Below are 13,043 nucleotides of genomic sequence, written 5' to 3'. Positions count from 1 at the left end.
ACACGCTCAACACTGCGGGGAGCATCCGGTCCAGATTACGGCCGCCTCCGCTAGTATCGGATCCATGGAGTGAGCAGGGCGGCCAGGGAACTAGCAGCATTATGCCGGGAAGAGACAGGGTTAGCCAGCAGGAACCACGCCAAATTCAAATATAAGAACGAAAACATGGGAGAATGGTGTGCTAGGATGTCGTCCCCACAGGAGAACGTGCACCCACCCGAGATGGACCCTCAGGCGCAGAGTGCTGGATCCAGGCAGTCCAGCAAAGGTTCCGCTGGCAGGAGTCGGAAAGGTGATATGGCAGATGCACCTAGGACTCGGACTGTACCTCATCCTCCAGAACCGGTTTTGTATAAGCTTCATTGGGTGAGTGTATAGAACTCTACCTGTTAGGCTGACTTTTTCCCTCTTGCTATAAATCTCTTCTTTCATACTAAGAAGAGACAGAAAACAAAACATAAAGATTGTGCCCTATGTACCCAGCCCCTCCCTGACTCCTACCCCAAGAGATTGTGTCAGGATTGTATTAGTAAAACAATGCAGGAGGAGGCGGTGGTGTCATTAGTAGACATCCGCATGATTATAATGGAAGAGCTGCAGGCACTGAACCAGACCAGTATACCCGTGAGGCACAGGAGCAAGAAGAAGGAAATATCCCTCATCCTCAGTTCGGATTCCGACAGTGACATTAAGGAAGCCTCCAACTCCTCACTTTCATCTTTGTCATCTCTCTTATCAGACATAGAAGGACGCTCATGCTTTCCTTTAGACAGTATCAACAATCTAGTTAGATCGGTTAGGAATACTATAGGGTGCACAAATACCAAGGAGGCCCAAACACCGCAAGAAATAATGTTTGCAGGACTAGCAGAAAGTAAAAAGCCTTTCCCTTAATCCCAGCAGTAAAATCCCTAATTAACCCCTTAAGCCCCGAGGGTGGTTTGCACGTTAATGACCAGGCCAATTTTTACAATTCTGACCACTGTCCCTTTATGAGGTTATAACTCTGGAACGCTTCAACGGATCTTGGCGATTCTGACATTGTTTTCTCGTGACATATTGTACTTCATGTTAGTGGTAAAATTTCTTCGATATAACTTGCGTTTATTTGTGAAAAAAACGAATATTTGGCGAAAATTTGGAAAATTTCGCAATTTTCCAACTTTGAATTTTTATGCCCTTAAATCACAGACATATGTCACACAAAATACTTAATAAATAACATTTTCCACATGTCTACTTTACATCAGCACAATTTTGGAACCAAAATTTTTTTTTGTGACGGAGTTATAAGGGTTAAAAGTTGACCAGCAATTTCTCATTTTTACAACACCATTTTTTTTTAGGGACCACATCTCATTTGAAGTCATTTTGACGGGTCTATATGATAGAAAATACCCAAGTGTGACACCATTCTAAAAACTGCACCCCTCAAGGTACTCAAAACCACTTTCAAGAAGTTTATTAACCCTTCAGGTGTTTCACAGGAATTTTTGGAATGTTTAAATAAAAATGAACATTTAACTTTTTTTCACACAAAATTTATTTCAGCTCCAATTTGTTTTATTTTACCAAGGGTAACAGGAGAAAATAGACCCCAAAAGTTGTTGTACAATTTGTCCTGAGTACGCTGATACCCCATATGTGGGGGTAAACCACAGTTTGGGCGCATGGCAGAGCTTGGAAGCAAAGGAGCGCCATTTGACTTTTCAATGCAAAATTGACTGGAATTGAGATGGGACGCCATGTTGCATTTGGAGAGCCCCTGATGTGCCTAAACATTGAAACCCCTAACAAGTGACACCATTTTGGAAAGTAGACCCCCTAAGGAACTTATCTAGATGTGTGGTGAGCACTTTGACCCAACAAGTGCTTTACAGAAGTTTATAATGCAAAGCCGTAAAAATAAAAAATCATATTTTTTCACAAAAATGATCTTTTCACCCCCAATTTTTTATTTTCCCAAGGGTGAGAGAAGAAATTGGACCCCAAAAATTGTTGTGCAATTTGTCCTGAGTACGCTGATACCCCATATGTGGGTGTAAACCATTGTTTGGGCGCAGGGCAGAGCTCGGAAGGGAAGGAGCGCCATTTGACTTTTCAATGCAAAATTGACTGGAATTGAGATGGGACGCCATGTTGCATTTAGAGAGCCCTTGATGTGCCTAAACATTGAAACCCCTAACAAGTGACACCATTTTGGAAAGTAGACCCCCTAAGGAACTTATCTAGATGTGTGGTGAGCACTTTGACCCAACAAGTGCTTTACAGAAGTTTATAATGCAGAGCCGTAAAAATAAAAAATCATATTTTTTCACAAAAATGATCTTTTCACCCCCAATTTTTTATTTTCCCAAGGGTAAGAGAAGAAATTAGACCACAAAAGTTGTTGTACAATTTGTCCTGAGTACGCTGATACCCAATATGTGGGTGTAAACCATTGTTTGGGTGCATAGCAGAGCTCAGAAGGGAAGAAGCGCTATTTTACTTTTCAATGCAAAATTGACTGGAATTAAGATGGGATGCCATGTTGCGTTTGGAGAGCCCCTGATGTGCCTAAACATTAAACCCCCCCACAAGTGACACCATTTTGGAAAGTAGACCCCCTAAGGAACTTATCTAGATGTGTTTTGAGAGCTTTGAACCCCCAAGTGTTTCACTACAGTTTATAACGCAGAGCCGTGAAAATAAAAATATTTTTTTTTTTCACAAAAATGATTTTTTAGCCCCCAAGTTTTGTATTTTCACAAGGGTATCAGGATAAATTGGACCCCAAAAGTTGTTGTCCAATTTGTCTGGAGTACGCTGATACCCCATTTGTGGGGGGGGACCACTGTTTGGGCGCATGACAGAGCTCGGAAGTGAAGGAGCGCCATTTGGAATGCAGACTTAAATGGATTGGTCTGCAGGCGTCACGTTGCATTTGCAGAGCCCCTGATGTACCCAAACAGTACAAACCCTCCACAAGTGACCCCATATTGGAAACTAGACCCCCCAAGGAACTTATCTAGATGTGTTGTGAGAACTTTGAACCCCCAAGTGTTTCACTACAGTTTATAACGCAGAGCCGTGAAAATAATATTTTTTTTTTTTCACAAAAATGAAATTTAGCCCCCAGTTTTGTATTTTCACAAGGGTATCAGGATAAATTGGACCCTAAAAGTTGTTGTCCAATTTGTCCTGAGTACGCTGATACCCCCTATGTGGGGGGGAACCACTGTTTGGGCGCATGACAGAGCTCGGAAGGGAAGGAGCGCCATTTGGAATGCAGACTTAAATGGATTGGTCTGCAGGCGTCACGTTGCATTTGCAGAGCCCCTGATGTACCCAAACAGTACAAACCCCCCACAAGTGACCCCATATTGGAAAGTAGACCTCCCAAGGAACTTATCTAGATGTGTTGTGAGAACTTTGAACCCCCAAGTGTTTCACTACAGTTTACAACGCAGAGCCGTGAAAATAAAACATATTTTTTTTCCCACAAAAATGATTTTTAGCCCCCCAAATTTTTATTTTCCCAAGGATAACAAGAGAACTTGGACCCCAGAAGTTGTTGTTCAATTTGTCCCTAGTACGCTGATACCCCTTTTTGGACGCACGGGAGAGCTCGGAAGGGAAGGAGCACTGTTTTACTTTTTCAACGCAGAATTGGCTGGAATTGAGATTGGACGCCATGTCGCGTTTGGAGAGCCCCTGATGTGCCTGAACAGTGGAAGCTCCCCAATTCTACCTGAAACCCTACCCCTAACCTCACCCCTAACCGTTTACTGAACATTTTCTGACAGTCATAAGTGCCACGTATATAAGTGCCACGTATTTAAGAGCCACGTATTTCAGTGCCACGTATTTCAGTGCCACGTATTTCAGTGCCACGTATTTCAGTGCCACGATATTTCAGTGCCACGTATTTCAGTGCCACGTATTTCAGTGCCACGTATTTCAGGCACTGAAAAATACGTGGCACGTAAATACTTCAGTGCCACGATATTTCAGTGCCACGATATTTCAGTGCCACGAATTTCAGTGCCACGAATTTCAGTGCCACGTATTTCAGGCACTGAAAAATACGTGGCACGTAAATACGTGGCACGTAAATACGTGGCACGTAAATACGTGGCACTGAAATACGTGGCACTGAAATACGTGGCACTGAAATACGTGGCACTGAAATAAGTGGCACTGAAATAAGTGGCACTGAAATACGTGGCACTGAAATACGTGGCACTGAAATACGTGGCACTGAAATACGTGGCACTTATATACGTGGCCACTGAAATATCGTGGCACTTATATACGTATATACGTATATAAACGTATATTTCAGTGCCACGTATTTCAGTGCCACGTATTTCAGGTTAGGGGTAGGGTTAGGGGTAGGGTTAGGGTTTTTTGTTTTTTTCTTGTTTTCTTGTGTTTTTCTATAAAAACGCATGCGTTTTACCGCGTTTACATGCATTTTTTCACACATGCGGTTTTTTTAAAAAACGCATGCAGATAAAAACGCAAGTGTGAAACCAGACTAAAAGACGCTTTTTATAGCAAAAAAGTTTTTGCGTCTCCACATTTTGAGACCTATAATTTTTCCACATTTTGGTCCACAGAGTCATGTGAGGTCTTGTTTTTTGCGGGACGAGTTGACGTTTTTATTGGTAACATTTTCGGACACGTGACAGTTTTTGATCGCTTTTTATTCCGATTTTTGTGAGGCAGAAAGACCAAAAACCAGCTATTCATGAATTTCTTTTGGGGGAGGCGTTTATACCGTTCCGCGTTTGGTAAAATTGATAAAGCAGTTTTATTCTTCGGGTCAGTACGATTACAGCGATACCTCATTTATATCATTTTTTTATGTTTTGACGCTTTTATACGATAAAAACTATTTTATAGAAAAAATAATTATTTTGGCATCGCTTTATTCTGAGGACTATAACTTTTTAATTTTTTTGCTGATGATGCTGTATGGCGGCTCGTTTTTTGCGGGACAAGATGACGTTTTCAGTGGTACCATGGTTATTTATATCCGTCTTTTTGATCGCGTGTTATTCCACTTTTTGTTCGGCGGTATGGTAATAAAGCGTTGTTTTTTGCCTCGTTTTTTTTTTTTTTTTTCTTACGGTGTTTACTGAAGGGGTTAACTAGTGGGCCAGTTTTATAGGTTGGGTCGTTACGGACGCGGCGATACTAAATATGTGTACTTTTATTGTTTTTGTTTGTTTTTTTTAGATAAAGAAATGTATTTATGGGAATAATATTTTTTTTTTTATTATTATTTATTTAGGAATTATTATTTTTTTTTTTTACACATGTGGAAATTTTTTTTTTTACTTTTTTACTTTGTCCCAGGGGGGGACATCACAGATCGCAGATCTGATAGTGTGCACAGCACTCTATTAGATCTGCGATCATACTTTCATCGGAGCAGGCTGCAGCTTTCATCTGCAGCCTGCTCCGACCCGGAAGTGCTCCCTGCAGGACCCGGATACAGCCCCTCGGCCATTTTGGATCCGGGGCCTGCAGGGAGAAGACGTTCGGTACGAGGTGAGTACATCACCTTGTACCGATCGTCTCAGGGAAGCACGCAGGGAGCCCCCTCCCTGCGCGATGCTTCCCTGTACCGCCGGTACACCGCGATCATGTTTGATCGCGGTGTGCCGGGGGTTAATGTGCCGGGGGCGGTCCGTGACCGCTCCTGGCACATAGTGCTGGATGTCAGCTGCGATATGCAGCCGACACCCGGCCGCGATCGGCCGCGCTCCCCCCGTGAGCGTGGCCGATCGCGTATGACGTACTATCCCGTCACCGGGAATTAAGGCCCACCCCACCTCGACGGGATAGTACGTCATACGGGCTTAAGGGGTTAAAAGGGAATGGGACAAACAGGGAATGGGACAAACGGAATCAGCAGGGCTTCCTTCCCTCAGCGTCTAAGAGGAAGCATCCGTTTAGTGATGAGGAGCTACTGAACTGGTCTAAGGTCCCTAAGGTAGACGCAGCTGTAGCCTCTACTTCCAAGCAGTCGGTTCTACCAGTAGAAGATGCAGGCATGTTGGCAAATCCACTTGATCGCAAAGCAGTATCTTCACTTAAAAGGTCGTGGAAAGCCACTACAGGAGTATTTAAACCAGCCATAGCCAGAACATACAGTACAGACCAAAAGTTTGGACACACCTTCTCATTTAATGATTTTTCTGTATTTTCATGACTATGAAAATTGCAAATTCACACTGAAGGCATCAAAACTATGAATTAACACATGTGGAATTATATACTTAACACAAAAGTGTGAAACAACTGAAATTATGCCTTATATTCTAGGTTCTTCAAAGTAGCCACCTTTTGCTTTGATGACTGCTTTGCACACTCTTGGCATTCTCTTGATGAGCTTCAAGAGGTAGTCACCGGGAATGGTCTTATAGCAATCTTGAAGGAGTTTGCCTTCACTCTGCGGTCAAGCTCACCCCCAACCATCTCAATTGGGTTCAGGTCTGGTGACTGTGGAGGCCAGGTCATCTGGCGTAGCACCCCATCACTCTTTCTTGGTCAAATAGCCCTTACACAGCCTGGAGGTGTGTTTGGGGTCATTCTCCTGTTGAAAAATAAATGATGGTCCAACTAAACGCAAACCGGATGAAATAGCATGCTGCTGCAAGATGCTGTGGTAGCCATGCTGGCTCAGTATGTCTTCAATTTTGAATAAATCCCCAACAGAGTCACAAGCAAAAGGTGGCTACTTTGAAGAACCTAGAATATAAGACTAGGGTTGAGCGAAACAGATTGGACAAATTCAAAAATCGCTGACTTTCGGCAAAGTCAGGTTCCATGAAACCCGACCCGATCCTAGTGTGGGATCGGCCCTGAGGTCGGCGATCTGCGCGCAAAAGTCACGTTTCGTATGATGCTTTCAGCGCCATTTTTCAGCCAATGAAGGAGGACGCAGAGTGTGGGCAGCGTGATGACATAGTTCTCGGTCCCCACCATCGTAGAGAAGGGCATGACCGTGATTGGCTTGCTTTCTGCGGCGTCACAGGGGCTATAAAGGGGCGTGCACGCCGACCGCCATCTTACTTCTGCCGATCTTGGCATAGGGAGAGTTTGCTGCAGCTTCATCAGAAGAAGGGATATAGTTAGGGAGGGAAGATTAACCCCCAAACTGCTTGTGCTGTAGCGATTTCCACTGTCCAACACCACCTTTTTTTGCAGGGACAGTGGAGGCTATATTTTTGTGCATCAGCTCTGTAGCTTATTAGGCTGCTTTATAAGGCTCCCTGATAGCTGCATTGCTGTTTGCACGCTGCTGTGCAAACCAACTGCTTTTTTAAAAGCAAAAATCCTGTTGCTCCTTTCTGCACAGTTATCTTGTTTATTTGTCCACACTTTTGTGTGCAGCAGTCCTTTTTATTGCTGCCATACTTGTCCTGAGATCATTGTAGGGAGATTGAAATTGTACTACAGTCCTTGTATTTTTTCATATATCTTCCAGCCACTTTCTGACACTTACATTGTGTTGTTTTATGCACAGGGCTTGAGTTTTGGTTCAGTCTCCCCCCAAAGAAAGGGAGATTTAAATTCTCAACAAGTTTATGTACACCTTCTACCTTGTTTTACAGTACCATATAACGGTTGTTATTTTGGTTAGATTTTCCAAAAAATGAGGAATTCTGGTGGAAGAGCCCGTGGGCGTGGGCGGTGGTTGCCAGCTGGTTACTGATGGTGGTGGTGCATCTGGTGGTAGTGGCAAAAGCACAATAGCACCTAAGGCTGGAGGTGTTGAGCCAGCGTCATCGTCTGGCTACACAAGGCCTCGAAGGCTCCCTTATCCGGGAGTAGGAAAACAGCTTTTAAAGCTGGAGCAGAAGGAAAAAGTTTTGGCTTTCCTTGCTGACTCAGCCTCTGACACTGGCACAGGGTCCCTCATAGTACAATGAAGTGTCTCTGACGGTGGTGGTGCACAACCAACGTCAGACACACCGTCGTAATATGAGGGGCCCTGTGCCAGTACCACCACCCACGAGAGTGTTTCCCCCCCCCCAGTCCGAACAGTGCTCTACCACTTGCAATACTTACCTCTCCCTGCTCCACCACTGTGTAGTCTGTGCTGTTAAATCCTTCAATGGCACTGCCAATAAAAATTTGTTGAAATGATAGATGAGAGTTAAAATATACAGGGGCCCTTGCCTCCATTTAGACCAGTTAATACTTTGCGCCTACTACCACTGTCTGCTACTCAGCAGAGGAGCCCACACCTGTACCTAGCTATGCCACCTGTTTATTTATGAACAATTTTTTGGCAAACATTTAGCCCACTTTATTATTTGGGCCTACTAACTGTGTCTGCCACTCATTACAGTTTTCCTCCACTGAACAAAGCAATGCCGCCTGTTTAGTCCTGTTACCAATTTTGAACTACATTTAGCCTATTTTATTATTTGGGCCTATATCTGTGTTTCCTCCTCATCCTGCCATTGCCCAGCCACTGCTAGATGAGTCTGCTGGTACATTGACCCAGACCACTACATTCCCCTTGCACTCTACACAGCCAGAATCTGACCCTGCTGAAAGTCAGGTTCCCGTTCCCGCATACTATACCACCTTACACGGGGACAAAGAGGAAGGTGCAGATGAAAGTGCAGGTTCCTTCATCAGGTGAGGGGGGGGCATACTCGTTGGCGACGTCACTGGCACAGGGCCCCTCATAGTACGCAAAAGTGTCTCTGCCAGTGGGAGACGCCACCCGCCGTCAAACACACCGCCGTACTATGAGGGGCCCTGTGCCAGTGGCAACGAGTGGGCCCCCCCTGCTTGCTCAGGATCACAGCACTTGCAAAGTTGAAATACCTACCTCTCCCTGCTCCACCGCCGTGACGTATTCCGCGTTTCCTGGGCCCACGAAAATCTTGAGCCAGCCCTACCCCCCCCCACAACTTTAGCCAAATGACCCCCAGTTTTCAATGCCTAACTATTATTATAAAGTAAATTAAGATTGACAAGCTTAAGTAATAAGAATTGATGTTTTTGGCATTAAAATGGGCACTGTAGGTGTTTTCCTATCCTCCACTCACTGCCGACTTTGATTTCCCATTGACTTGCTTTGGGTTTCGTGTTTCAGTCGGCCCCCGACTTTTCACAATAATTGTCCGATTTTACCCGACCCGACTTTTGACAAAGTCGGGTTTCGCGAAACCCGACTCGATCCGAAAAGAGTAAAAGTCGCTCAACTCTATATAAGACTTATTTTCAGTTGTTTCACACTATTTTATGTATATAATTCCACATGTGTTACTTCATAGTTTTGATGCCTTCAGTGTGAATGTACAATTTTCATAGTCATAAAAATGCAGAAAAATCTTTAAATGAGAAGGTGTGCCAAACTTTTGGTCTGTACTGTATATGGCTAGGTCCATGCTGATATGGATTGATCAGCTGGAGCAGAAAATTCAGCAGAATGTGTCTAGAGACCAATTGCTATCTTGCATTCCTTTAATCAGAGGGGCTGCAGCATTTATAGCCGATGCTTCGGGTGACTCTTTATGCCTGGCAGCCAGGTCGGCGGGCCTGATTAATAATGCAAGACGCGCTCTATGGCTCAAAAGGTGGAAGGGGGACACGCAGTCTAAATCAAAACTCTGCGCTATCCCGTGTCAGGGTGAGTTTCTCTTTGGAAATGTCCTAGATGAAATTCTCACCAAGGCAAAAGAAAGAATGAAAGGTTTCCCTAATCCATCTCTCCCATTCTATAGGAGAACATTTAGGAGACATCCATTTAATAGAAGGGGGACGTCAGAAAGACAGAGCCATTGGACTACAAGGGAAGACAAGCAAAAAGGTACCATATTTAAACGATCTTCCTTCCGGAAAGGTGGCGGATACTGATAATCCTGATCCTCCAGTAGAAGGAAGACTAAAAAATGTTTCCCAAAAATGGGAAACAGTAACAGCGAGTACCTGGATCTTGAACATAGTTAAAGAAGGACTGAGATTAGAATTCCATCAGATTCCTCGGGAATCCTTTATTGTGACATCTCTCAAGTCGCCATTACATCAGGCGGCTCTTGAGTCAGAAATTTGCAGCCTCTTGTCTAAGGGAGTTCTAAAAAAGGTTCTGGAGGACCAGGAAGGAAGGGAATTTTATTCCCCTTTTATTACTGGTCTCTAAACCAGATGGCTTGTTTAGGACAATCATTAATTTAAGAAAATTAAACACATTTATCCGCAATCATAAATTTAAAATGGAATCAATTAAATCCACCATAAAACTTCTGTTCCCTAGATGTACGATGGCTGGCCTAGATCTGAGAGATGCATATTATCATCTACCCATACGTGGCAAACATCAGAAGTACCTGAGTGGTGGTGTCCTTCGCAGGAGGGAACCACCACTTCCAGTTCACAGCGATGCCCTTTGGTCTCTCTATGGCACCCCGAGTGTTCACAACGGTGATGTTGGAGGTTATGGCTTTCTTACGTCAGAAGGACACATTAATTATTCCATATCTTGATGACTTCCCCATCGTAGGAAATTTGGCCACCCAATGTAAAGATCATCTAGCTGATACAATTTCGTCCTTACAGGCATTAGCGTGGATCATCAATTTCGAAAAGTCCAGGCTCATACCACAAACCCTCCAGTCCTTTTTGGGTCTTCACCTAGATTCAACTAGTCAGAGGTGCCTACTTCCAGAGGTAAAGAAATTACGCATTAAAGAAAAAATTAGGGCAGCAATGGACAGACCCCGGATGTCTCTAAGGGAGGCGATGTCCCTACTAGGTTCCCTTTCCTTTTGTATCCCAGCAGTCCAATGGGCCCAATATCATACTCAAAAGCTGCAGCATCAGATCCTTCTTGAGGAGAGATGTTTGCAGGGTCACCTTGGAGGAATAATAACTCTATACGCTGAAGTCTTATCCTCTCTGGTTTGGTGGTTAGATAATACACATCTATCTAGCGGCATCCCTTGGGTGGTGAAACCTTCATGTATAATCACTACGGACCCTAGCCCTATGGGATGGGGGCCCATATGGGAAACAATGTCACACAGGGTCAATGGAATGGAATAGAATTACAAAGGTCATCAAACCTAAAGGAATTAAATGCAGTTAGTTATGCTCTGCACCATTATCTCCCACAGCTTCAAGGAATCATGTCGGACAACACCACAGCAGTCACCTATGTGAACAGGCAGGCGGGAACCAGATCAGAAAGCCTGATGTCTTCCACAGAAGAAGTTTTCGATCTGGCCGAAGGTCATTTACTAACCCTCTCTGCTGTTCATATCAAGGGCAAGGACAATCTAAAAGCAGATTTTCTAAGCAGCCATACGTTGAGGCAAGGAGAATGGTGTCTGAACCACCAAATATTCAGAAAGATCGTGGACATGTGGGGTCTTCCTCAAACAGATCTTTTTGCCACAAGAAACAACAAGCAAGTACAAAATAGTGGATGCTCTTCAAACTCCATGGCATTTCAAACTAGCGTATGCCTTTCCACCAATAATAAATATATATATATATATATATATATATATATATATATATATATATATAATTTTTTTTTTTTTTTTTTTAAATCCGATACATTTTTATTTAACCAAATTCAAGGTACAGAGCAATAAAAAATCACAATGGAAACATCATTAACCCCTTTACCCCCAAGCGTGGTTATAACTCTGGGACGCTTCAACGGATCCCGGTGATTCTGACGTTGTTTTCTCGTGACATATTGTACTTCATGGTAGTGGTAAAATTTCTTTGATATTACCTGTGTTTATTTGTGAAAAAAAACAGAAATTAGGCGAAAATTTTGAAAATTTCACAATTTTCCAAATTTGAATTTTTATGCAATTAAATCAGAGATATGTCACACAAAATAGTTAATAAGTAACCTTTCCCACATGTCTACTTAACATCAGCACAATTTTGGAACCAAAATTTTTTTTTTTGTTAGGGAGTTATAAGGGTTAAAAGTTGACCAGCAATTTCTCATTTTTACAAGACCATTTTTTTTTTTTTTTTTTTTTAGGGACCACATCTCATTTGAAGTCATTTTGAGGGGTCTATATGATAGAAAATAACCAAGTGTGACACCATTCTAAAAACTGCACCCCTCAAGGTGCTCAAAACCACATTCAAGAAGTTTATTAACCCTTCAGGTGTTTCACAGGAATTTTTTGAATGTTTAAATAAAAATGAACATTTAACTTTTTTCACAAAAAATTTACTTCAGCTCCAGTTTATTTTATTTTACCAAGGGTAACAGGAGAAGTGGACCCCAAAAGTTGTTGTACAATTCGTCCTGAGTATGCCGATACCCCATATGTGGGGGTAAACCACTGTTTGGGCGCATGGCAGAGCTCGGAAGCGAAGAGCGCCATTTGACTTTTCAATGCAAAATTGACTGGAATTGAGATGGGACGCCATGTTGCGTTTGGAGAGCCCCTGATGTGCCTAAACATTGAAACCCCCCCACAAGTGACACCATTTTGGAAAGTAAACCCCCTAAGGAACTTATCTAGATGTGTGGTGAGCACTTTGACCCATTAAAGGGAACCTGTCACCACGTTTTTGGAAGATGGGATAAAAATAGCGTTAAATAGGGGCAGAGGTGGGCGTTACATTAGTGTGTTTGTTATGCGTTTATTACCCACCTAAGTTGCCGAAATACCTTTGCAAAGTCTCCGTTTTCGCCTGTCAATCAGGCTGGTCTGGTCAAAAGGGCGTGTTGTCTTCCCCCAGATTTTGCGTAGTTTTCCGTTGGTGGCGTAGTGGTGTGCGCATGCCCAAGGTCCCGAATCCTCTGCCAGGGGATTTAAAAGAGCGCGCTGTTCGTTATTTCATTGGTGATCGGTGGGCGCGGCCATCTTTTTTTGGCCGCGCGTGCGCAGAAGCGGCGCTCTGCTGGCCGCGGCTTCAGGAAAATGGCCGCCGCGATATCCACGGTATATACGGTGTTCACTGAAGGGGTTAACTAGTGGGACAGTTTTATAGGTTGGGTTGTTACGGACGCGGCGATACTAAATATGTGTACTTTATTGTTTGTTTTTTTATTT

The 13,043-nt window shown here is 43.4% G+C and overlaps 1 protein-coding gene across 2 annotated transcripts in view; it reads left to right on the top strand.

Moving 5' to 3' along the window:
• Nucleotides 1–13,043, top strand: part of LOC143766529 (uncharacterized) — a 54,816-nt gene that overhangs the window by 17,319 nt on the left and 24,454 nt on the right. The gene's annotated exons all lie outside the window — the stretch shown is intronic.

This window comes from Ranitomeya variabilis, chromosome 4, assembly GCF_051348905.1.
Source record: "Ranitomeya variabilis isolate aRanVar5 chromosome 4, aRanVar5.hap1, whole genome shotgun sequence".
In the NCBI taxonomy this organism is placed as follows: domain Eukaryota; kingdom Metazoa; phylum Chordata; class Amphibia; order Anura; family Dendrobatidae; genus Ranitomeya; species Ranitomeya variabilis.
This window is presented reverse-complemented; position numbering and strand designations above follow the sequence as displayed.